A 26,526-nucleotide genomic window follows, 5' to 3' on the forward strand; every position below is an offset into this window, starting at 1 on the left:
AGAAGAACTGTGGTCTGCTCCCTGAGCCAGGGCTGTGACACCCTCTTTGGAGCTCTGTGGCTCCTGGCATCTGCAAGATTCTGGGCGCCACTGCATTCCCCTAATCCAGACACGGGTGCCTGCAGTGAAACCTGTGTGAGGTACATCTGGTCTAGCTCCAGCCTCACACAAAGCCAGCACCTTTGTCAGTACCTGGAGCTGCCCACCCAGCCATAGCAGCCAGTGTGCTTGGTGTGTGCAGTGGCCGGACCCTGCACACACTTGTCCTCACACCCCTCACCTCTCTGGGCCTGGCTTGCCCTTGGCAAGTATGGGATCTGGGCTGGTAGTGAAGCCAAGCGCAGCCTGCCAGCCCGAGTGGGCGGAACAAGCCCAGGGGGTGTGAGCAATACTCAGGCAGAACGTGTGCCCAGCCACAGAGGTTTCCAGCTGGTGCAGCAATACCCCATGCATCCTGTGACACCGTGAGCTGACCCAAAGGATACTAGCGGTCTTGACAAAAATTACTAAGTTGATTATAAAATGTTTGAACGTGCTCATCAACAATAAAATTAGCAGAATTGTGACAGAGAAATAATTTTAATTGCCTACAATTTCTAAAAATAGTATATGTGCATTACTTGCGTGACAAAAATGAGGCAAAGCATGATTTTCTAAGAGAGGAATTTGCTGCGGAAAATTCTGTCCAGTGTTTAAATAAGCCAGAAAAGTTTCAGAAGGATTCTTTTTTTTCTTTAATAATCTGTAATCAAAACTATTGATTTATCTTTTTTCCTTTTTTTTATTTAAACCATGTTCTTGTTTTGAATCTAGATAAAAAATAAAATATCTCTACAGTTATTCTTAAAGGCCATAAAGCAGTGACAATTCTACAGTGATTCATGAAAACTTTTTGCTCATGAGTTGTAATTGCAGGGCTAATCCTAGGTAATGGGAACCACCAAAAATCTTTTTAGGAAATGGCGGTGTTTGGATCTTTGCTGCAGGGTCTTTCTAGGTTTTAGCTTCTTGAGATGAAGCAAAGGTCTACTGAACGAAGGCTTCGATTTCTGGGGTTTAAAAGACCTTGTTGGAATCAAGCCTCTTTGGGATGATGTACATTCAGCTGAGTTTGTATTAATTGAGTGAGATCTCAAGAGATGCTTGTCTAAAATCTTTAACAAATACTGAAACAAGAAATTCTATTCACTTTTCTTAGAAACACACACTGGAAGAGACCTCTATGGGTTATTCTATGTATTTCCTGGCCTCCTAGCAAACTTGATCTAAGCTTCCCAAATAGGTTCAGCCATGCTGCAAGAGTTTTTCTGCAGTGCACCTGTGGACAAGAGGGAGGCAGGTTGGCATCAGGAAACACACCACAGGGCAGTGCTAGCCCTTTGTATGCATCTTGAAATTACAGCCATGCACTCCGGAGTGATGCTTCTTTCCTGTGTCTGATGTTCTAATGCCTTCTTTTCCAGGTGGTGCTAACTGTGGAGGAGGTGCTTAAACTTCCCTTCCCAGGCTGACGAGGACTCGATGTCCAGGGCCACATCCTCAGGGCTCACCATGGGCTGTCCACTATTTATCAGAGCCTCTTTCTTTCTTTCTTTCTTTCTTTCTTTCTTTCTTTCTTTCTTTCTTTCTTTCTTTCTTTCTTTCTTTCCTTCCTTCCTTCCTTCCTTCCTTCCTTCCTTCCTTCCTTCCTTCCTTTCTTTCTTTCTTTCTTTCTTTCTTTCTTTCTTTCTTTCTTTCTTTCTCTCTTTCTTTCTTCTTTCTTTCTCTCTTCTTTCTTCTTTCTTTCTTTCTCTCTCTTTCTCTTTCTTTCTTTCTTTCTTTCTTTCTTTCTTTCTTTCTTTCTTCTTTCTTTCTCCTTTCTTCTTTCTTTCTTTCTTTCTCTCTCTTTCTTTCTTTTTTCTTTCTTTCTCTCTTCTTTCTTTCTTTCTCTCTCTCTTTCTCTTTCTTTCTTTTCTTTTTCTTCTTCTTCTTTTTTTTTTTGGACAGAGTCTCTCACTGTTGCCCAGGTTGGAGTGCAGTGGTGCAATCTCAGCTCACTGCAACCTCTGCCTCCAAGTTTCAAGTGATTCTCCTGCTCCAGTATCCCAAGTAGCTGGGATTACAGGTGCCCTCCACCACACCCAGCTAATTTTTTTTATTTAGTAGAGATGGGGTTTCGCCATGTTGGTCAGGCTAGTCTCAAACTCCTGACCTCAGGTGATCCACCCACCTCGGCCTCCCAAATTGTTGGGATTACAGGCATGAGCCACTGCGTCCGGCCTTATCAGCGTTTCTTATTAATTTTTGGCAATGCCTCCTTTACGGATATTGCTTTTCTTCTGGTGTCTCTACCTCAGCCACAGAAACAAGTGTTCAGTTTCATGGGGGGCTGCAGGCGAGGCCCCAGTGTACCCACAGTGCAGCTAGTGAAGCAGTCGGTGCAGGCAGGAGGGGGCCGCATCCCCCTCAGCAGGAATACACAGGTGAAGCCCCATCAGCCCCTGGAGCTGTTCACTGTTGCTCCACGGACACCCCTAAAAATGCCCTGACACAGATGACTGGCTGGGAGGCTCCACGGAGGGACCTGTGTTTGTCCATCCGGGAGCTGTTCTCCAAGATCCCCAGCACCCAGCCCGTGAGTCCTTGTGTGCCCCCCTGCCTCGATCTGCAGGATTTGAGGCTGCTGTAAAGACCAGTTAAGCCCTGGAAAAGTAGCTGGGGCTGCTGACCAAATAGTTGCTGCTGCCACCCACGATGAGCCACCTGGAGAGTTTTCCTTTGAAAAGTGCCACCTACTCTCCACCTGGAGAGGTTTCCTTTGAAATTAGTTTTCCTTTGAAATTAGATTATGTTTCACAGATCAATAGCTTCTTCTTTATTTAATCTTCCCGAGGGCGATAGCAAGCTAGGGAGAGAAACGAACAGGGCTTTATGAAACCTGCCTGTTTGTTTCCTGGCTCAGGTGTCTCCCACTTGCACACCAGCATTGGGGAGAATTCCTCAGTCTCCTGTCTCTCCCTCATTTCTGTGGCCACGTGTGGCCGCTAAATGCATTGGTACCAGGCCTGCAACCAGGGCAGGATGGGGAGCCAGCTCGCCGGTGGGGAGGCTTGTCCTGTGTCCTCGACTGGGCTCCAGCTGCCTGCCGGCTGGAGGATGGAAGCACCAGCCTCTGGTCTAGAACTAGGCCCCTGGGGCAGCGCCATGGCTGGCACCGTCCATCAGTACTTGCCCGGAAGCGGCAACACTGGACCTTAGGAGATGTGGGGCTCCCAGGCTGGAGAAGCACCTCCCCTCTATCTTCCTCAGTGTTAGGCTGCAATTTGTTCTCATCCTGCAGGAAAACATTTAAAAACTCAGATCTCATCTTTGCCTTCAAGATCATTTGTCCAAATCTGGGAGGACAACTTCCTCGTGGAGGTGGAGAAGCACAGTCTGTGTGAGGAGTGGGCCTCCCACCCCCGGCCCTTTTGGATATGCTGGGAAGTGAGTCCACTCTGCTGGAGTCCATGCCCAACAAACTTCACAGAAGCCAGTGCTCCCAAACACTGGCTTGGAGAGGACAAATAAGTCATTTAAAGAAAGATATTATATGGCGTTACATGTCCATCATAAAATGGTCTAGCCTATATGGTTTTATAACTTTGCCAAGTCTTATTGTGGTGTTTGACTTCAGCCTGGACAGTGGCTAAATTTGGAGTTCCTTGTTTATTTATACTTTCATGCAAGAGGGTCACAGTGTGTATGGACAGAGGCAAGCGTGTGTGTGCACAGATTACTGATCTGCCTGGGTGAGGATCCTTCCTTCTGGCTGCCTCAGACTTTTGGTCACAAACAGACCTTTCCATAGTTTGGACAGATTGAGTTTTCCCAACTAATGTTGCTTCTCCACGAATGAAGAACACGGGGCTCCAGGACCATGGGGTTAGTCTGATCACTCCTTTGAAAAAATGTTTTATTAAGTTTTAAAATTTTTAATTTTGTTCATGTCAGAGCTCCACACCTTCTGTCTTATGAGATACGCTCTGTCCAAGGGAGCCTGGTGAGCCCAGGGGCTGGGGAGGTGCATCACGGCGTGGCCTCTGGCATTTCTTTATGACAGTATCCTTCCAGCCATCGTAGCTTGCTCTGTGCAGAAGCATGGTTTCAAATTCTGCCCTTGAAACATGGATTAAGCAATGTTGCTAATAGGTATTTGTCCCTGCGCTGTCAAACATTTCACTGATTCTGGAGTCTGCAGAGAGCTTAATAGCCAGGTCCTCTGTCAACGTGACTGCGGCTGTGTCTCCTTTGCTTTAAGATGCCATTGAGATTTATAGGAGCAATAGGTGTAGAATGATACCTAGTTAAGAACAGCACCTGGTTATGTATGTATCACCACAACTCACTGACATCCAAAGTGACCAGATGAAATGGGCAGACCCTGCTTGCCAACAGGCACCGGCCTCAGTGTGGGAGGTGAGAGCACCTGCCCGTGCCTCTGCCGCACTGTGCACATGGCCTCTGGAATGCAGGCACCTCTGGTTGCAGAAACTGGGATCCACTAGTGATGGAATTCCTAAGATCATTGATGTAATTGATTTTACATTTTTTCTTTTTCAGAATACAGTGTAATCACGCTTCAAACACAGCACCTCTAGAATAGTGTTGGTTTCTCTGTGTATGATTCTCTAAGACAGTCTGCCATTTTCATTCTCTGTAGCTTTTAGTATATAAGAAATAGGTGGCCAGGCACAGTGGCTCACGCCTGTAATCCCAGCTCTTTGGGAGGCCGAGGCGGGCGAATCACAAGGTCAGGAGATCAAGACCATCCTGGCTAATACGGTGAAACCCTGTCTCTACAAAAAATACAAAAAATTAGCCGAGCGAGGTGGTGGGCACCTGTAGTCCCAGCTACTTGGGAGGCTGAGGGAGGAGAATGGCATGAACCTGGGAGGCGGAGCTTGCAGTGAGCCGAGATCGTGCCACTGCACTCCAGCCTGGGTGACAGAGTGAGACTCTGTCTCAAAAAAAAAAAAAAAAAAAAAAGAAATAGGTAATTAAACGCTATTTTCATCAACTTATGGCAGAGAAGATTGGACTATCCTTCAAGAGAATATTATCAAATAATACCTCAATCCAAATATGTTAGAAACTGCATTTTGATTAAATAATTTAAGAAATAGATTGGCATCCATTTATATATTTATGATGAAGGTGAGTGAAACTTAGCCATACAGGGTGTGCTAACTCTTCTAGGTGGTACATGGTAGGTCACATTTCTCTTCCTGTTAGCATCTCATACTTTTCATAACATAGTTGTTTAATAATGATGTATTCACTGAATGAAAAATGAATGGATATGTAAGTGCTTATATTGAAAAAATAAGTCAATCTGTGGTTCACATGGCCTTTGATCTATATGCATTTTCGAAATATATAAATATATGCATTTCTAAATATATCCATTTTAATCCATACATTTCTGAATATATAGTTATATTTTACATACATAATACTTTTTTACATACAAGGGCCTTTTAACTCTGTCCAGGAGCTGTTTCCCCTTATGCCTAATAGAGGCTGTTTAGGTTCAGGTCTCCACACTGAATCTAAAATTCACTCTTGGGCCTATGACATGCATTTTAATTGATTGGAAACAATCATGATAATTCCACCTCCTTTGTCCTGTGAAATGGAAAGACATAGTTCTGTCTCTTGAGACAGGAAAGCAAGCCTTCAGCCGGGGCTTCTGGGACAATCATTTTGGCATTTCACCTTTAGCATTAATGAAGAAAAAGTGCAAGTAAAATCGAAAAGATGGAGAATGACAAGTGCTGGCATGTGTGTGGAGCAACTGTTACTCCCCCACCTTGCTTGTGGGTGAGTGAAACCGTAATCCACTCTGGCCATCTGTGGGGCCATTTCTCATGAAGTTAAATATGAACTCAGCAAAGAATTCTGCCATCCCATTCATAAGAATTTACTCAAGAGAAATGAGCACGTGTATCCACACAAAGCCTTGTGCACACTTGCACGTGAGTGTTCATATGGATGCTTTCCTTATATTCACTCCAAACTGGAAACAACCCAAATGTCTATCATCAGGTCGGTGCATAAACAAGCGACAGTGTCCCCACTGAAGGACATAGTTCTACGCAGAGGTCCCCAGGAGAGAGCTGCAGAGGGCACAGCAGCACGGGTCAACCTCCAACACAGGCTGCTGAGTGAAAGGCCAGGCCAAGAGCACCTATACTGTATGATTTCACCCCTAGGAAGTCCTGGACCAGGCAAACTCATCCATGCTGACATTCACAGATTCTGGCTTTCTAGGGGCAGGGTGGGAAAAGGATGGACTGGAGAGGTGTGCACGGGAAACGTCTGAGGTGATGGAGACACTCTACATCTTGTGTAGGTGATTACAATAGTGTAATTGCTTTGTCAAAATGCACTCAATTGTATACATAAAATGGAGATGATATTGTGTGTAATTTATACTTTGGTAAAGTGACTTTTAAAAGAAAATCACAGAAATGCAAGAAGGAGACCATGTCTTCTGTGCCTGAGCATGCAGTGGGCAATGCTGTGATGCTCAGGGCACCTGCTGTCCTCTGGCCCTGAGTGGAGCCCGCAGCTGGAATGAGGACGGACTCATATGAGGTGCAAAGGATCCATCTTAAGGACATCATTATGCCACTGAATTTCCCAATCCTGGGATGAGTGACTAGGTATTTTGGAAGAAAACAAATTTTTCTTATTGTTTAGTCTAATCTTCTTGATGTTTTGAAGTATTTTTATATATTTTTATTCTTCCTGGTCACTATCCCCACAGACTACATCTGCATTAATTATTTATTCCTCACCACAGCCCCAGGAAGTAGAGTGGGCAGCTGTAACAATTTTGCTTTGGAGGATGAAAGCATCTTTGGCTCAGAGAGGGTGAATGACTTGTGCCACATCACAGCATTGTTTAGGAGGGTGCTGGACCTACCTGTCTGGTTTAAAAAGCCACTGTTCCTCCAGTTACACTGTTGTTAGCTCACAGCTACTGATGACACTATTATTTCCTCCCCTCTTTTCCTGGCATTCATGTTTTTATTGGTGAATTATCACTTTTCCATGAAGACAGAGTTGGAAGGATGTTGAGAACTCCCCCACACACTCAGACAGCCCCGCAATGACTGTCTTGTGGAGGTAAACAGCCCCACAATGACTGTTTTATGGAGGTAAATGTGTACATAAAAGTGGAAGCCTGCCCACCACATGTGCGCTGCATTTCTTCATGAGAGAGACAGGGGGCAGACACTGTCCTCAACTCCATGGACCCTACGGTGTCTGAAAACAAGGACAGGCCAGAAAACAGGCATGTCGCGAGAGGGTCTCTCGAGCCCACTGTGTGACCGGAGGGTCTATTTCAAATAACCAAGAGGGAATTTACTACATGTTAACATCTTGAACTTCTGCCTACAAATCAACACTATTTTCAATCTTCACCTACTTACTCATCCATCTATTAATTCAAGTCTGGATTAATTCTTATTCAAAGACATTTCAGCTCATGCAGTATTTCAAAACACCCCTATCCAGTGGGGTGGAATCCAAACAGATAGTGAGAAAACAGATATTTAAGCCTTCTGACTATCATAGGAACTCCAGGTGAGAATCAATCTTTTGGGTGTTGTCTGAATTTATCTTTCCTATTTTAAGCAGTTTTACTTGGACTTCTTTTTTCTTTTTTCCAGAAATCGTTGTTTATTTGTGCCTTTTAACATATTTCTCACTGGATACTGAAGGAAGGAGGTCCATTCTTCTCAGTTTGTCTACCTTTAACGTTAATGATTATAACTCTTGAGTTATTTTGGATTGTATACAGAGTGGACATGAGGCTATTTGAAGATAAGTGAACATTGAAAGTGAGCACATGTAATTATTAAATGTTTTTCTGCACCTTCATGTCATTCCAGCTAAAGTAATTCATTGATGCTTTCAATCTTTCATCCCCAAACCCTGTGCTGAGTACCTGTCATAAGCAGAGTTTGGAGTATGTCACTGTATCCTTGATGATATTGAAGCAGAGGTGTTGACAATCTCCCTACAACTACTCATTGGCAATGTTCATGAAGACTCGCCGGAGTCACTGAAATTAAGCCATGCAAAGGGGGCCTCCTCACTTCTGCCTTCTCAGGGCTGCCCTTGTGACTTCTCCATTTGTGTTGGCTGCGTCCGTCTTCACCCCACTGTCCATGTTCAAAACCTTGACTTTGTTTAGATTTCCCTCTCCCTTTCTCCCAACAGCTACATAACTTCATTCCATAAAAATTCTTTCTTACCAATGTCTCTAGCATCAAATCCATTGCCACTGCCCTCAATTAGAACCAGTGCTTGGTTCAGATTTCCAGTATATTCTGTGTGCTGCAGCCATGAGAATCCTCATTCAAGCTTTCATCATATCAGCCTCCTAGGAGAAGATTTCAAACACTTTCTCTTGCTTATGAGATAATATTCCAAGCTGCCTGTTTGGAATTCAAGGATCTCATGCCACCCTGATTTATGCTGATTTACTTCAGCCTAAGATGACTGAATTCACACTTTGCATTATTGCACTCCAATAATGTTTAAGCCCTAATGTCTAATAGTAAGAAAAACTGGCTAATTAAATGCTGCTGATAGTATTTCTATTTCTACATCTTTGTTTTGGTAAAAATATGTTAGTGAGGCCGGGTGCGGTGGCTCACGCTTGTAATCCCAGCACTTTGGGAGGCCGAGGCGGGCGGATCACGAGGTCAGGAGATCGAGACCAAGGTGAAACCCCGTCTCTACTAAAAATACAAAAAATTAGCCGGGCGTGGTGGCGGACGCCTGTAGTCCCAGCTACTCGGAGAGGCTGAGGCAGGAGAATGGCGTGAACCCGGGAGGCGGAGCTTGCAGTGAGCCGAGATCGCGCCACTACACTCCAGCCTGGGTGAAAGAGCGAGACTCCGTCTCAAAAAAAAAAAAAAAAAAAAAAAAAAAAAAAAAAAAAAAATATATATATATATATATATATATATATATATATATATGTTAGTGAGACTTATGGTTACATAAAGCTTCTGCTTTTCAAATAAAGAAGTTTGAAAAACTGAGCAATTACCTTGCTTGATATAATAGCACATTATGCTGCTTCCGTCCTGCATGGAGTCACATTTCTGCTGGTCGGTAGCCTAGAAGCTGCACCATTTTTTCTGAAGTCCTGAGGTCACCTGCAGAAGAATCTCAGCAGTCCAGAGGAATGGCTGGCACAGCCAGCGAGCATGACTTATGGAATCTGGAGACCCTGATGTGGATTCCCAGAGATGCTGGACGAGGGAAATCCGAAAGGCTGAGCTTACTGCAGAGCTGGGTATAGTAGCTGAAGTTACTGTTATTTATAAAACAAAGGGAACTATAGCTGTTGGAGGGCACAGGAGTCCGGGATGTATGGGTTAGAGGACCTTGATAATTCTTGATTCTGTGTATCCTTCACTGTAGCCAGCTGATAGACGGGCTTATTTGTGAACATGCCTAACACATGCTAGATTTTCTGACCTGGGCGACTTCCTGTCCTCTCCAAATAACTGTCACATCTTTCAGAGCTGACCTAAGCCCCGCCTGCTCCCTGATGTTGCCACAGGCTCCCAGGACCCTCTGAGCCATGCTGCTGGTTAATTTTGCTCAGACAAAGCAGCAGAGTCCTTCCTTGCCGGAGCTGTGGGACCTGCTAAGTGGGCTCCTGTTTCCAGTTTAAAGCTTTTCATTTGGAGGAAGGGAGCTCTTTTGAATTACCAGTTTAGTACACATTTCTCAGGGTGAGATAACTGGGTCAGACTGTGAATGCCATCATAGTTGTAAACCATAATTTGGAGCAGTAGTGATTTGGTTTAGTTTGAAATAATTAAATGATCTATTTTATTTTATGCCAAAGTTTATTCACATGATTTATGCATTCTTCATACTCACTGGAAATACCTCTTGTGCTGCTATAACAGAATACCACAGACTGGGTACTTATGAAAAAACAGAAATTTATTTGGCTCATGGTTGTGGAGTCTGGGAAGTCCAAGACCAAGGCGCCCACATCTAGAGAGGGCCTTCTTGGCTGGGCCATCCCATGGTGGAAGATGGAAGGGCAAGAGACTGAACTTGCAGCACCCCCAAGCCCTTTTATAATTGGCATTAACTCATTTATGAGGATGGAACCCTCATGACCTAGACACCTGCTATTAGGCGCCAGCTCCCAACACTGTTGCACTGGGGATTACCTTGCCAAAAAGTGCTGTGGTTTATATGTGTCCCTCCTAAAAGCATTGTCCCCAAATGCTTTTGGGGGGACACATTCAAACCATAACACTTCTCAATTGAAGTACCACTTCTGCTGTCATTATTACTATTTATTTTATTCCTACATGCAGTGGACACACACTAGGGTAATCATCCATGTGGAATATCCTGTATAAGTCCCATCTCTTGAGTGTGCTGGAGGCTGTGACTTGCCAAGACAATATGGCAAAGCTGAGGGGGATGTTATTCCCTTGACGAGCTTACATTATATAGGCTCTGTCTTGGCAGGCTGGAGACAGAGATTCTTCTGCCTGCCCTAAAAATGTAAACTTTGCTGTGTGAGAGGGCTCTGCATTCTGGGAAAGGGCCACATGGCAAGGAAGAGAGAGTGGCCCTGGCTGACAGCCAGAAGGGAAATAGAAGTCTTAGACCTACAACTGCAAGGAACTGGGTTCTGCCAACAACTGTGTGAGCTTGGAAGAGGACTTTGAGCTTCCCAAGGTATCTGGCTGATACCTTGATTGTCACCTTGTGAGACCCTTAGCTAAGAGCCCAGTTCAGCTGTGCCCAAAGTCCTGACCCATGGAAATTGTGTGGAAATAAATGTGTGTTATTCTAAGTTGCTAATGTGGTAGTTTGCTCTGCATTTGTGGAAGGGTGAAAAAGATATATATGTGTTAATCTCTGGAATCTGTAAATGTAATATTGTTTTAAAAAAAGCATCTTTATAGATGGAATTAAATTAGGTATCTTGAGATGAGGACATTTTCTTGGATTATCCCAAATATAATCACAAAAGGCCTAGGAAGAGGGAGGCAGAGGGAGATTTGAAAGGCTGAAGAGGAGGAGGCAATGTGATCACAGAAGAGCTTGAACTGATGTGGCCGTGAGTCAAGGAAGGCTGGCAGCCACCAGAAACTGGGAGAGGCCAGGAACAAATGTTTCCCTTGAGCCTCCGGAGGGAGCATAACCCATAAACACCTTGATTTTGGCCCAATGATGCCAATTTCAGACTTCTAGCCTCCAGATGGAAAGAAAAAAAAATTCTGTTGATGAAGTCCCCAAGTTGGTGGCAATTGTTTACAATGACCACAGAAAACTAATACAATGTCCATAGATAACAGGTACTTGCCAATAACCACAATTTGGTGAGCACTTAAGATGAGTGAGACTCTGGGATAAGAACCAGTATACATTTCTCAAACTTGCCTCCAATTTACAGATGGGTTGACTTATTTTCAGAGAGATAAAGTGACTTCTCAAAGGTCACATGTTTGGACAGTGACAGAGCTTACATCTGTAGGGTTCCACGTTCCACACCCTTTACTCTTATACCATGCTGCTTGAAAGGACCAGCTTACTTAATGCATTTAGTTGTGACTCATCCATAAAACCAACCGATTGCTACTAGCCTGGCAAGTCCAAAGAGATAAACTTTCAGATGCTGAAGCCCCAGAGATGTGTCTCCACATTGCTGGTCAGGGAGCACAGTGCTTTGTCCACCCTCCAGGGTGCTCAGCGAGGCACCAGCAGCAAGTGTACTTAGCTGCAGAATCACTGAAAATGAGACCATCGTCTCTAATGGGATCTTAGTCAAAGGAGACAGTCATGTCCTTAATACTTATAGAAAGGGGAACTCTCATAATGGCATAAGAAGTGACTGGTGGGTGAAGTAAAAAAGTGGATATTGAATTTTAATGGTAGGACATAGAGAACCATTGCATCGTGGAGCGATGGACTTGAGGAAGATTAACTGGGCAGCATCTACATCAGTTCAGGTTGCCATAACAAAATACCATAGATTGAGTGGCTTCAAAACAGAAATCTATTCTCTCACAGTTTTGGAGTGCAGAAGTCTCAAATCAGAGCGTCAGCATGGTCAGGTTCTGGTAAGATCCACTTCTTGGCTACAAGTGGCTGTCTTCTTGCTATGTCCTCACATGGCTTTTCCTGGGGGTGCATGTGAAGAAAAGGGAATATTTTTCTATCTCTTCTTCTTCTTTTAAGGGCACTAAATTCCATCCTGAGGGCACTGCACTTCTGACCTAATCTAAACCTCAAGGGTCCTATCTCCAAATAGCATTCTATTGGAAGTTAGGGCTTCAACATGTGAATCTCGGAAGACACAAACATTCAGTCTGTAACGGCAGCAATGTTAGGATAGCTTTGAGATACTGGAAGCCAGGGGTATTATGTGTTACTTGATGCCAATATCAGTTACCACCTCAGACATTAGTCTATTTAAAAAGAATCTGTAATTATTCAAAATGCCATAGGTCAGCAACTGGGTGGTTCTTCTGTTGGGCTCAGCTGGGATCATTCATATGACTGCAGTCTTCTCATGACCTGACTTGGAGTATAAAGCTATAAGATCTCATCCAGGTTTGGAAGTTGGTTCCAGCTGTTGGCCAGGGTGCCTCAGTTCTCTTCCACATGGTGTGATTATCTCCCAGTAGCCAAACCATCTTTGCAAGACAGTCACAAGGAAGTGTTTTAAGTGACCAGAGTGGAAGTTGCTCTGAACTTAGCTCTGAAAACGTCACTCTTACCCATTGCATTAATCAGACCAACGCACAGAGCCAGCCTAGATTCAAGAGTGTAAAGCCGTCAACTGCATCTTGATGAGAATAGTGACAGCTTTACATGGCAAAGGGCCTTGGACAGATGCAGGGAAGTATACTTCATGGGGTCATAGTTAACACAATCTACTGCAGCCAGTACAAAGGCTTTGCAATTTTTCAGGACAATTATAATATGAATTTGAGTTGAGATGTTCATAAAAGAAACGGAGAGAGAGAAAGGAATGATCTCATGTGTTAGGGCAGAGAACTGGGATCCTGACTATGGGTAGGAAGCAGAGCCTTGGAGGATAAGAAATGACCTTCATGCATTAAATGTTGGAGTCCTGGAGGCTTTGATGCCATTGTGAGAAATAGGAAAATCTGAAAAACAGGCTTATGGGTCACAGAGTGGAATTGCTCTAATGCCTGTTTATGCAACTTTAGAATTTTCTAGGAGAAGTTTATACAACAGTTACTTGAAAATGATAGATAATGTATTGGGTAGAACTTCAGTACTAAAAGGTAAAATTTAAGTCTGATTGGCAAAGTAGAGATAAGATAATTGGTTTAAGAAAAAAACTTACATATCGGGGCAGAAGAAAGACAAGCTACAGAAATAAACCAAAAGGGCTGTGGATATCATGAAAGGCAATGGAAGAAAATTTTGAGAAGGAAGAGATGCCATATGATTCAGAGAGATCATGAAGAACACAATATAAGAAAAGCCATTGGCTTTGCGGATTAGAAGGTGAAAGGTAATATTGAAATATCTAATTTTATCATATTTCATCCAATTTATGATTCCATTGATCATAACACTAATTCCAATTTCAGACATGTTAAATGTGAAAAAATGTTTTTTCTTATAACTGAAAAATTGTTGTAGCATATAGGAAGCAAAGCCAGATTGACAGAGAAAGAAGTGGCAGTACATGACAAGGAAGGGGACCCTGAAGAAGTGGTGTAATTATTTTAAAGATATTTAATGAAAGAAAATATAAACTAGGAAACAGATGCAAGATCTGGAACAAAATTTTGTTTGCTTGTTTGTTTATTTTCAGATGATGATTTGTTTGATTTCAGACAGACAGGAAAGAACCAGTGGAGAAGGAAGAGGGAATTGAAGATAAAATAAAACTTTAGAAGAAGGAAGAAATACGGTTAAAACCTAAGGGAAGATTTTAGCTTTGGAAATAAAGAGTTTTTTGTTTTTTATTTTTTATTTTCTCTACGTAAAGAAGAAAATGGAATCTCTGGTTCCAGTCATAATGGAGAAGCTCGAATTAGAATAATCACCCCTTTCTCCTAAAACAACCATAAAAGCTGAACAAATTATGTAAAGCAACAGTTTGATGGAAGTGGTGGGAAATGCTGTGCATAAGACCTCAGGGGCTACCATCTCTCAGAGAAGGGAAATATACAAAGTTGTCTGCATATTCACCTCAGAAAAACACAGGAGGAATAGAATCCAAGAAGACAGTGGCAATTGTACTAGCTGAGGAAACACGGATCAGATTCAAGGCTGCTAAAGCAGTTGGTCTAAGAGGGCAAAAGTACTGTGGTGAAGGAAATAACAAAGAAATCACTCATACATTTGTAGAACATTTCTCTCAATTACTGGCCAATTTCTAGGCTGCATATTTGCAAAGAAACTTTCAAGAAACTTAGTAAGAAATAAGAGCTGGCAGGATAAAGAGATGAACAAAGATTTCAACCAAGGAGGGTCTGAGGGAAAAGTAGTTAGAGTTCAAGCCCTGACCTGGAGGAAGAGCCTCCATATGTTATCTGGTCTATCAGTAGAGGGCCCAGAGTCCATGTCCCAGGACAAGATTACACTCTAGAAATAAATACCATTTCTTAGGAGTAAGTACCATGCACTAGGAATATACAACATAATCAAATAGATATTCTGGATCTGAAAAATACAGTATCTGAAATGGAGAGTTATTTGGTGAGTGTAACAGAATACTGAACTTGATAGAATACAGAGTTAATGAGATAGAAGAAGAGCAAACAAACAAAAATCCAAACTTAAAGCAAAGAGAAAAAAAAGTTAAAAAAATGGAAAACCTAGAAGAGACATGGGATAAAGTCAAAAGGTCGAACATATGTGTAACTGGAGTTCCAGAAGGCACCATGGGAGATATTGGAAAAGAAACAATATGAAAATAACATGGCTGCAAAATTTTCAAAACTGATAAACAACATCAGCTTACTGATTTTAAGAAGCTCAAAAACCTCACTTTTGATAAATATAAAGCAAATCATGCCTGGGCACCTAGGCACTTCCAACTCAGTGTACTAAACCACTGCCCTGCCCACCCACCCTCCAAAAAAAAAAGGGGGGGAGGAGAGAGAGAGAGAAAGAGAGAGAGAGGAGACAGAGACAGAAACTAAAAGTAGCCAGAGTTAGAAGACACAAGGTAACAATAATAAGACTTAAAACTGATTTTTTATAGAAACTATGAAAGCCAGAAGACAATAGAATGGCATGTTTAAGTGTGAAAGGGGGAAAAAACTACATATAAAATTTTATAGCCAGAGAAATCATCCTTTAGAAATAAAAGCAAAATAAATAATTCAGTTACACAAAAGTTGAAATAATTCAATGCCAGCATGAATTATTTCAAGAAATAATAAAGGTAGTTCTTGAAGCTAAATAAAATAAGTTCAGCTTCCAGCCTCTAGGTTTCAAAATATTGTACAATGCTATTATAATCAAAACAAGATAGTACTGGCATAAAAACAGACCCATTGACCAATGGAACAGGATTGAATGTCCAGAAGTAAACCCAGTTATTTAGGATTGATTGATTTTCTCCAAAGGTGCCAAGAACACACAATGGGGAAAGGACAGTCTCTTTAATAAACTGTCTTGAGAAAACTAGATATCCATATGCTGAAGAATAAAATTGGATCCTATTTCACACTATATAAAAAAATCAACTCAAAAATGAATAAAAAGACTTAAACATAAGACCTGAAACTATAAAGCTACTAGAAGAATATGTTGAGAAAAAGCTCCATGACACTGGTCTGGCCAGTAATTTCTCAGATGTGACTACACAAACTCAGGCAACAAAACCAAAAGAAGACAAGTGGGATCATATCAAACAAAAAAGGTTTCTGCATAGCAAAGAAAGCAATCAACAGAGTGAAGAGAGAATCCATGGAAAATATTTGCAAACCATACATCTAGTAAGGGGTTAATATCCAAAATATGTAAGGAACTCAATAAACTCAGCAAGAAAATAGATAACTTGATTTCAAAGATGGGCAAACAGTCTGAACAGATAGTTCTCTAAAGAAAAGATGTGAAAGGCAACAGATATATTAAAAACCTTCAACATCTCTAATCATTAGGGAAATGCAAATTAAAACCATAATGAGATATTACCTCACACCTGTTAGTATGGCTATTATTAAAAAGATGAATAAGTGTTGGTGAAGAATGTGGAGATAAGGAAATCTTGTACCCTGTTGGCTGGAATGAAAATTAGTACTCATTTTGGAAAACTGTATGAAGGTCCCTCAGAAAACTAAAAATAGAATTACTATAAGATTCAGCAATCCCACTTCTGAGTATTTAGCCAAAGAAATTAAAATAATTATGTTAAAGGGATATCTGCATTTGTATGTTCATTTCAGCATTATTCACAATAAATAAAATATAGAAGCAACCTAAGGGTCTGTCAGTGGACGACTGGATAAAGACAATGGTGTATATACACAGTAGAATACTATGCAGGCCTAAAAAAGAGGGAAATTCAGTCATTGGTGGCACTGTGGATGGAAATGAAGGACATACATTAAATGAGATAAGCCACAAACAAAAAGACAAATGCTGTATGATCTCACTTATATGTCGAATTTTAAAAGTCGATCTTACAGAAACAGAGAGCAGAATGGTGGTTGCCAGAGGCTGGAGGAGGGGCGGGAGTGGGGAACAGGAAGATGTTGATCCGGGGGAAAAGTCTCAGTCAGACTGAAGGAATAAGTTTTTAGTGATCTGTTGCAGTGCATGGTGATCGCAGTTAATAATAATGTACTGTGAAATTCAAATTTCCTGAAAGAATAGATTTTCAATTTTCTCAGCACAAAAGAGAATAATAAATTGGTGGAGGTTATAGGTATGTTAATTAGCTCAATTGAATCTTTCTATAATATATACATAGATCAGGCCGGGCATGGTGGCTCACGCCTGTAATCCCAGCACTTTGGGAGGCCGAGGCGGGTGGATCACGAGGTCATGAGATAGAGACCATCCTGGCTAACACGGTGAAACCCCGTCTCTATTAAAAATACAAAAAAATTAGTCGGGCCTGATGGCGGGCACCTGTAGTCCCAGCTACTCGAGAGGCTGAGGCAGGAGAATGGCGTGAACCTGGGAGGCGGAGCTTGCAGTGAGCCGAGATCACGCCACTGCACTCCAGCCCAGGTGACAGCAAGACTCCGTCTCAAAAAAAAAAAAAAAAAAAAAATATATATATATATATAGATGTATAGATAGATTGATATAGATATAGATCAAAACATCACATTGCACCCCAAAATTATACATAATTAGTATTTGACAGTTATAAATAAATAAATAAATAATAGATATTTTTAAAAAGACTTTTTAAAAAAGAAAATGACTCCAGATAGGATAACACTGCAGGAAGGAAGGACTCTACTGAAAAGGATAAATATATTGGTTTTCTAAAACAACAACAAAAATACTATCTTATGTAGTTTATAATACACATACGTGCATATATATAATATGTAGAATATAGTAGTATATCAAAATAGTGTGAAGGGCAAAAGAAGAATAAAGGCATTGGACAATTTTAAGGTGCTTGTCATGTTTCAGTAGTGGTAAGTTAATTGGTTTACAGTGGATTGTGGTAAGTCAGGAGTGCCTTTTGTAATCTTTAGATGTCTAGGATAAGCACTAAAATAATAACTTTAAAATACATAAATTAGGAAGCAAATAGAAGCTTTGGATTTTAGTAATTTGCTCTATAGGTGGGTGTGGAGGCATGTGCCCGTATTCTCAGCTACTCGGGAAGCTGGGGCGGGAGGATTGCTTGAGCACGGGTGTTCAAGGTTGCAGTGAGCTATGAGGCCACCGCTGCACTCTAGCCTGCGTGACAGAGTGAGACCCTGTCTCAAAACAAAAAAAGAAAAATTGATAATAATTTTCGAGATGAAGGTTATACAGCAATGGAAAAGTTGAAAAACAGGAAATGGAAAAGTGGTACCAAAGGTGGAGTGAAGACACAAAGAACAAGCTCTGTGCAAAGGCGGGTCTGGATCTTCTTGAAAAAGCAAAATTGAAGGCAGGGAATCAGCAAGTGGGGACCAGGATGTGAGTGTGGAAGGAACGAGAGGAGATGGGAAATGGTGCTGATGCAGGAGCTAGACCGAAATTATTTAGGCAAATAGTAAAGGTAAGAGAGTCTTCGGTAAGGCCTCCCTTTTATCAAAAAGCAGGCCCCAAATCATTTCTTTTCTAACAAAGAGCAGCCTGTGAAATCAAGCTACAGACAGAGATAAGAAAGCTGGAAGCTTGAACAGGTGAATGCTGGTAGCTGTGCCAATAGGAAACGGTTACCTGAGGGCCAGCCATGTTCAACATGGAGGCTTCATTTTCCTTTTCTTTGTCAATCATGTGTGCAGTAAAGAAGCAGGAACTATGGCACCAGTCAGGTAGAGAACCCATTTGCATAATAAAAGGTTAGGGTGGGATGGCCAGCTTCTTTGCACACTATGCAAATGGTACGCCCAGTCCGACCAGTCTCTTATGCCCTATGTAATCAGACAGCACCTCCTCACGCTCATCTATAAAACCCCTTGCATTTCACCGTGGAACCTGAAGACCCACTTGGGAGCCCCCTCTCTTTGTAGGAGAGAGCTTTTGTCTTCTTTTTTCTCTCACCTATGAAACCTCCGCTCTTAAACTCACTTCTTGTGTGTCCACGTCCTCGACTTCCTTGGTGTGAGACAACGAACCTTGGGTATTGACCCGAGACAGTGACGCAGCTTCAGTGTTGAACGGACTAAAAGGAATACGTGTTTTTCATTGAGGGGACTACAAAGGTAGTAGTTGGGACTAGAAAATATATTATTTTGTGCAGCCAATGCTCCTAGTTTAGGACTTTCTCCCAGAAAAGCTAGGCAGATGGGAATGCAAGCAGATAAAGTAAATGAAAGGGTTTACTCATGTTTGTGGGTTAATATGCACATAGGGCAGGAGGATGAAGAGAGGGCCCTCGAGGAGGTGACCTGGAGTGCTGTTCAAACAAATCATCTTTTTTTCTCTTTTGGATAGAAAGGAGATTGAGACCTAGAAGCAAGATTCATAGAGTCATAAGGAACAATAGTTTTATAACATGTCCTTGGCATTGTCCATGCAGCAATATTTTTCACAATAATTCTGATCAAGTTTTACATTTTAAGTACATTTTATATTTTAAGTACATTTTAAGTTTTATATTTTATGTACTTATTTAAAATAAGTAATCTGTATTTATTTTACACTTCATGGAATTTGTGACTTTATTGGAAAATCATCTTGTTCCCTGTATCAGATCCATTTTTTAAAGGTGGTAGAATGTAAATTTTTGTTTGCCAAATTATATTTTCATTCAGTCATCACACATTTTTGGAGGGTTTGTCAGAGTCACTGCCCTATTGCAGAAATAGTATTTGACACGTATTTTATTGAACACATATTTGCTGGGCACCCACCCTGTGCCAGGCACTGTGCTTTAACCTTGATTACATCAGCAAAACAAACAGACTAGAAATAAAAACTTATGGGACTTTGATTCTAGGAGGAGGAGATAGATAATTAACCATAATAGTATAAATCAGTAAATTATGTTCACGAAGAAGTGCTAAGCCTGTGGAAGGGGTAGAGGAAGATAGGAGGATGGAGCTACTGGGAGGTGAGTGAGTGTGGTTTGCACTTTAAAAACAGCATGATCATAGCAGCGATGATTGGAGGACATTGAGGAGTTAGTCATGTGCTTATCTCAGCCTAGACCAAGAGGAAGGCAGGACAAGTGTCCTGTGGGAGGAGCCTGCCTGGCAGGTTCCAGGCTCTGCAAGAAGCCTGAGCAGCCGAGTGTGGTGGGACTGGAGTGAGCGCCGGGCGAAATCAGAGTCAAAGCAGTGAGAGGGGAGGGCAGACAGATAAGCCTGCTGCCCGTGGGAAGACTTTGCTTGTGTTCCGAATGAGCAAAATGGGAGGCCTTGCAGGTTCTGAGCAAAGAAGGAGTCTGCCTTCACCTTCCTAAGGCCCTAATATGGTTACTCTTGCTGCAGTGCAGGACTGGGAAGGGGTGAGGATGGGGACAGGAGCAAGTTCATGATCTGGGAGGAAGACTGACCTGTAAGTTCACAGAAATGATGGAGACTGGTGCTTCCAAGTTCAGCCAAATGGCTGAGTGATTTCCAGGCGCTGGATTTCACATTTTCTACAGTTCTTTTGGCCTTTCCCTTCCAGCAACAAGGCATCAGCTACGGCTTTAAAAAATAATGTCTCCAAAGGCCCAGAGGAGTGAGCCAGCAATGCACGGGATGGAGGGAGAGCTGTCTGCAGGTGTGCATGTGTGTGCGTGTGTGCACAAGTGTGTGCACGGTGCCAGTCTGCTGGGGTTTTTTGCTTTTTTTTTTTTTTCTTTAATGAGGGATGAAATAGCTTTTACAGAAGTTGCAGCCGAACTCCCCTTCTGGCCGATGGGCTTCACACTTCCTCTGGCTCTCTGGTGACAAGGTGTGGAAAGAGAGCATCTGACAGAAAGAAAGGGATAGTCTTGAATAGTTTAGTCCAAACCCCTAGCGCTGGCCACGTTGCTGCCTAAACAAAATCCAGGCTGTGCAGCAGGGAAGAGGGGATGCCTGCTCACTGGGAAACAGCAGTGTCTGCCATCCCTTCCCAAGGGCTCCCCACTTCTCCCCACATTCCAGGCCGGCCCATCCCTGGCCCAATCTCAGCGAACGTTGCCTCCTCCGCACTCCCATAATTCCTAAGATCTTTCCGTATTCACTTTCTTTCTGGAATTTAACTTTGTTGAAACCCATGCTATTGAAACTGGCGTGCAAATCAGTGTGCCAAGAAGTATGGGAAACTGGCCGGGCGCAGTGGCTCACGCCTGTAATCCCAGCACTTTGGGAGGCCAGTGCAGGCGGATTATCTGAGGTCGGGAGTTCGAGATCAACCTTGCTAACATGGTGAAACTTCGTCTCTACTAAATATACAAAATTAGCTGGGCATGGTGGTGCGTGCCTGTAATCCCAGCTACTCGGGAAGCTGAGGCACGAGAATCGCTTGAACCCAGAAGGCGGAGGTTGCAGTGAGCCGGGATCATGCCACTGCACTCCAGCCTAGGGGACAGAGTGAGACTCCATCTCCAAAAAAAAAGGAGAAACCAGAGGAGAAAAGGTCTCCTAGAGCAGCATTTTTAAAACCCACCTTTTTTCCCTTAAAATTATCTAATACATTTTCATGTAAAACAATTTTTTTTAACGTATCAAGGAATTAAACACAGATCTTGGACAACCTTCTGAGAGAGGCCAAAAATGTTCAGGAAACTTTGGTCTTCTGTAGGACTGTTTTGGGATATGCCCCTGCTATCTGCTTGGCTGCATCTTATTCCTCTGCTATTTGGGGCACTTTGGTGGACATTTTTGAAAAGCGTCGAATCCATCGTACTCATGTTTGACCCAGATGCAGCCACTGTTCATATTACTCTCACTGTAGTGCTAAAAAGAGGGGAGCCTGGAGAAGGAGTTTTTCCTGGAAAGCTAGTAGCTTTGGAAAGAAATAAAGAAAGAAAGAAGTAAGCTCTCCACTGAGTAGGTAGATCCTCTGTCGCTTATGTTGTCAGGGTCTCGGTTGACTATCACTGAGCTGTGCCCGCAAATGCCTGGTAACACACGGCTGCTGAAGTTCACCCACTGTGTTGCATTTTTCATCAGAAGAACAGCCTCTGCTCTCTCTTCTTCCACCTTTAACTATTCGTGGATGCTTTGCCATTGACACCTTACTATACGGAATTCTCTAATTTCCTGTTCAGCAAAGTTTAGTTTTTCTATCTTTGAAAGGGTTATTATACTTGATACTTGATACTTTATTGTGGATTACTTGTTTTATTGCTGGTCTGAGTTCTGTACCTCTTTTTTTTTTTCCTTCTTAGGATTATAAAAACACAAGAGGTACTCAGGAAATACTGTTTCATAGTTTATTAAAGTTTTTGATTAATTGATTATGATTATGATGATCTATTTTCCTTCCAAGCCTCTAATAGGCACAGAGAAAGCTCATTAGGTATTGGGGCTGTGGTGGTTTAGCTACCCCATTCCATCCGGCTACAGCTGAGGCTTCAAGAATGGCTGTCACTGTTCATACTATGCTCAGTGTAGTGCTAAAAGGAATGGAGCCTGGAGAAGGAGTTTTTTCCTGGAAAGGAAGTAGCTTTGGAAAGAAAAAAAGAAGTAAGTGCTGATATGTTGAAATTAAAGAAATAACCATTCTGACATAGAGACTGTGCTTTAGACCAATTGCTGAAAAGGCTACATAAAAAATACATGCCACATTTTCTTTATCCAGTCTAACATTGATGGGCATTTGGAATACTATGCAACCATAAGAAAGAATGAGTTCATGTCCTTTGCAGGGACATGGTTGAAGCTGGAAACCATCATTCCCAGCAAACTAACTCAGGAACAGAAAAACAAACACCGCATGTTCTCACTCATAAGTGGGAGTTGAACAATGAGAACATATGGGCACAGGGAGGGGAACATCACATACTGGGGCCTGTCAGGGGGTTGGGAGCAAGGGGAGGGATAGCATTAGGATAAATACCTACTGTAGACGATGGGTTGATGGGTGCAGCAAATCATCATGGCACATGTATACCTATGTAACAAACCTGCACGTTCTGCACATGTATCCCAGAACTTAAAGTATAATAAAAAATAAAAATAAAAAAGCAAACATGCTAACTTGTATCTATTTTGAAAACATTTCTTTACCAAAAATATTATGAATAGCTAATATTGTTTTCATTAGTTTTGTTAATTGGACCATCTGCATGAACCTCACAGCAGCCCTAGGAGGCACACACTGTCACTGTCCCCACCATTCAGAAGAGGAAATAGGATTAGCAGGCCTAAGAGTTAGCCCAGGGTCTCACAGCTACTGAGACATGGAGCTAGAATTTACATCCCAGGGTCCATAATGAAGTCGCTGTTCTAAACTTATGAAACTACTTTCCTCATAATTTCTCTTTCACCCAATTCTTCACTTTCCTGTGAGTGAAGGAGATAGGGGCCTGTGATGTCCACTTGGGCAAAAGACTAAGAGACCCCACCCAAAGCTGCTGTGTTTATCAGGGAAGCAGGAAATTAAGCACAACATATAAAATAAAATTTTAATGAATCAAAAAAAAAGAAAAAGGAACCTATGTAATGGGATAGAATATTTGCAAATCACATGTCTGATAAGGGATTTGTATGTTGCATACATAAAGAATTCTTACAACTCCACCACAAAAAGACAGCCCAGCTAAAAATAGGCAAAGAGCTTGGATAGACATTTCTTCAGAGAAGATATGCAAGTGGATAACAGACACATGAAGAGATGCTCAGCATCATTCATTAGTCAATAAGAAAATGCAAGTCAAAGCCACAGTGAAATAGCACTTCACACCCATATAGGATGGCTGTAATTAACCAACCAACCTACCAAGCAATCCGCCAACCAAAAAAACAAAAGAGAAAATAACAAGCAATGGAAAGAATGTGGAAGAACCAGAGTCCTTATACATTGCTGGTGGGAATGTAAAATGGTACAGCCACTGTGAAAATCTGCAACAAGTGAACAGAATTATAAGTTTGCCATCCTCAACAAGTTAAAGTAGAATTACCAAACAAACCAGTAATTCTACTTCTAGGTATATATGGTGAGGAATTGAAAATAGGGACTGAAATATCTTCATGTACATGCATATTCATAGCAGCACCATTCACAACGGCATAAAGGTGAAAACAGCCCAAATGTTGATCAAGAGATGATGGATAAAGAAATTGTCGTATATCCATACAATGGGACTTTATTCAGCCCTAAAAAGGATTTTGGAGTGATATACTCATACAGGCTAAAACTTGGATGAACCTCAAAAATCTTATTCTAAGTGGAAAAAACCAGACATAAAATGTCATCTATTGTATGATTCCATGTATATGAAATATTCAGAATAGAAAAGTAGAGACATAGAGACAGAAAACAGATTAGTGATTCTGAGGGATTTGTGGGCAGGGTGACTGGCAATTAACTTATACATGGGTATGAGACCTCCTTTTAGGGTGATGAAAACTATTTTGGAACTAGATAGAGGAGGTAGTTGCAGTACACTGTGAATGGACTAAGTGCCACTGAATGGTCCACTTTGAAATGGTTAATTTCATGTTATAAACATTTCACTTTAATTAAGAAACAGTAACAAATATTTGAATGAAATTCAAAGAGCAATTATCAAAATGTAAAATATCATAAATATGAAAGAAACACAATCGTATACTAACAAAACATTGGAAATCAGGGTGCCGTCCGAAGAATGTTGAGTAAAATTTAGCAGTCCTAGAACTTAAGTTCTCTCTGCCGCGGGGGAGTGTGTGAATCTTACTTTCCTCAAGAATTTCCAAGGCTTTTGAACCAACTTTGTAAAAGTGTCATCAGATCCTGCATTTATTGAGGGTTCAGAGTAACAGCTAACTTTTATTGAGTACTACTTCGTTTGGGACACTGTCTTAAGGGATTGACACATAAAGTCTCATTTAATCTTCACAATTACATTCTAAATTAGTTGCTGTCATTCACCCCATTTTAAATATGAGGCTATCAAGGCAGAGAGAAGTTAAACAGCCTATTGGCCCTGCAGCTACAGATTGAAAGCTCCAGATCTGGCACTTGGACCACTCAACTCCTCTACTTCTGTGGAGCACCCCTATTATTGGTTCCAGGACCCACGCTAGACAAGACACACAGGCAAGACATGTGGCACTCCCTTTGCTTCCCACTGAACACTCGCTCAGTATCATGAGGGAGTCTATAAAAATCATATCATTTTTGTTGGATTTCTCAGTGTATGCAAGCTTCAAAAACTGATCATTTCTCCTTCCTCATCGCCATTCTACTTTTAAGGAGCCAGCAAAAATTCACTTTGGACCCAGAGTTTTCGTTTGGGCTTCGCATCTGAATACTTTTATCATTGCAAATATAGAGCACTGGTCATTTTGTGTATGTAGAGAAAACTGCAAAATAATAGAAACATAGATATTTTAAAATGAGAAATTAAGATTTCCATTTGGAAACCTAAATTAGGTTTACATTAGTGAGTGTCTTAGTTTTGATTGGGATGTGATAACAAACTATCATAAACTGGGTGACTTATAACCTTATAACCAACAAAAATGTCTTTCTCACAGTTCTGGAAGCTGGGAGGTCCCAGATCAAGGCACCAGCAGCTTCAGTATTTGGTGAGGGCTGCTTCCTGGTTCATATATGGCCATCTTCTCACGTGGTGGAAGGAAGGGATACAGATGAGGGTTCTGGGACTTCTTACATAAAGGCACGAATTCCATTCATGATGAGTCCACCTCCATAATCTAATCACTTTCGAATACCATCACACTGGGAGTGACTATTTCAACATATGAATTTGGGGGCTGCACAGAAATTCAGACCATAGCAGTAAGTGGCAGCGTGTTCCTGGTACGACCTGTGCTTTCTTGTTGCAAATTCAAAACAGATGTTAACGTGTCTATTTGAGAGTTGTTTCATGAGAAGGTGGCACAAATAAATCTACATTTTTTTGTTGTTGATGTTGTTTTGTTTTTTTTCCAGATGAAATCTTAGTTATATCTATTGAGGTAGAATTTTTCTGGATAAAAGTTATTGCCTAGGTTAAAGGTTAAAGTGAGCTTTCTTCCTTTCTGCGGTAGGGTATTACTTTCCTATGCTTCTGCAACATTACCACAACCCGGGTGGCTGATGACAACATAAATTCATCCTCTCAGAGTTCTGAAGGCCAGAAGTCTGAGATCAAGGTTTCTGCAGGACCCCGCTTCTCCTGGGGGCTCTAGGGGAGCGTGCTTCCTGGCCTCTCCCGCTTCTGGTGGCTGCAAGTGTTCCTTGGCTTGTGGCAACCTCACTCCCATCTCTGCCTCTGTCTCTGTATGGCTTTCTCTTCTCTGTCCCAAATCTTACTCCACCTTTCTTTTCAAGGACACTCATCGTTGATTTAGGTCCTGATCAGATAGTCCAGGATGACCACATCTCAAGATCCTTAACTTAATTACACCTGCAGAGAGACTTTTTCTAAATAACGTCCTTCTTTGCACATTTATGAGTTCTGGGGGTTGGGACGTGGACACATCCCTTTGGGGGCCTGCACCCTTCCCTGCAGGTGGTAACTGAGTTTAGAAAACAGCTGGGTGTGCTCTTGGCCGCTGTTTCCTCCCGGCTACTAGGCCAGCACATCCTCTGAGGGGGCTGCACGCCCTGCCCGCAGGCTTGGGGAAGCCACCTCAGAGGACGCCTCAGGAAATGAGGCTGTTTCCAAACAGTTGCATCAGTGTGATTTTTCTGAAACCACATTCTGGTTTCAGCTTTATATATGTTAAAACCCTGGATTTACAATCCGGTAATAAC

This window comes from Symphalangus syndactylus, chromosome 1 (genome assembly GCF_028878055.3).
Source record: "Symphalangus syndactylus isolate Jambi chromosome 1, NHGRI_mSymSyn1-v2.1_pri, whole genome shotgun sequence".
Lineage (NCBI taxonomy): Eukaryota > Metazoa > Chordata > Mammalia > Primates > Hylobatidae > Symphalangus > Symphalangus syndactylus.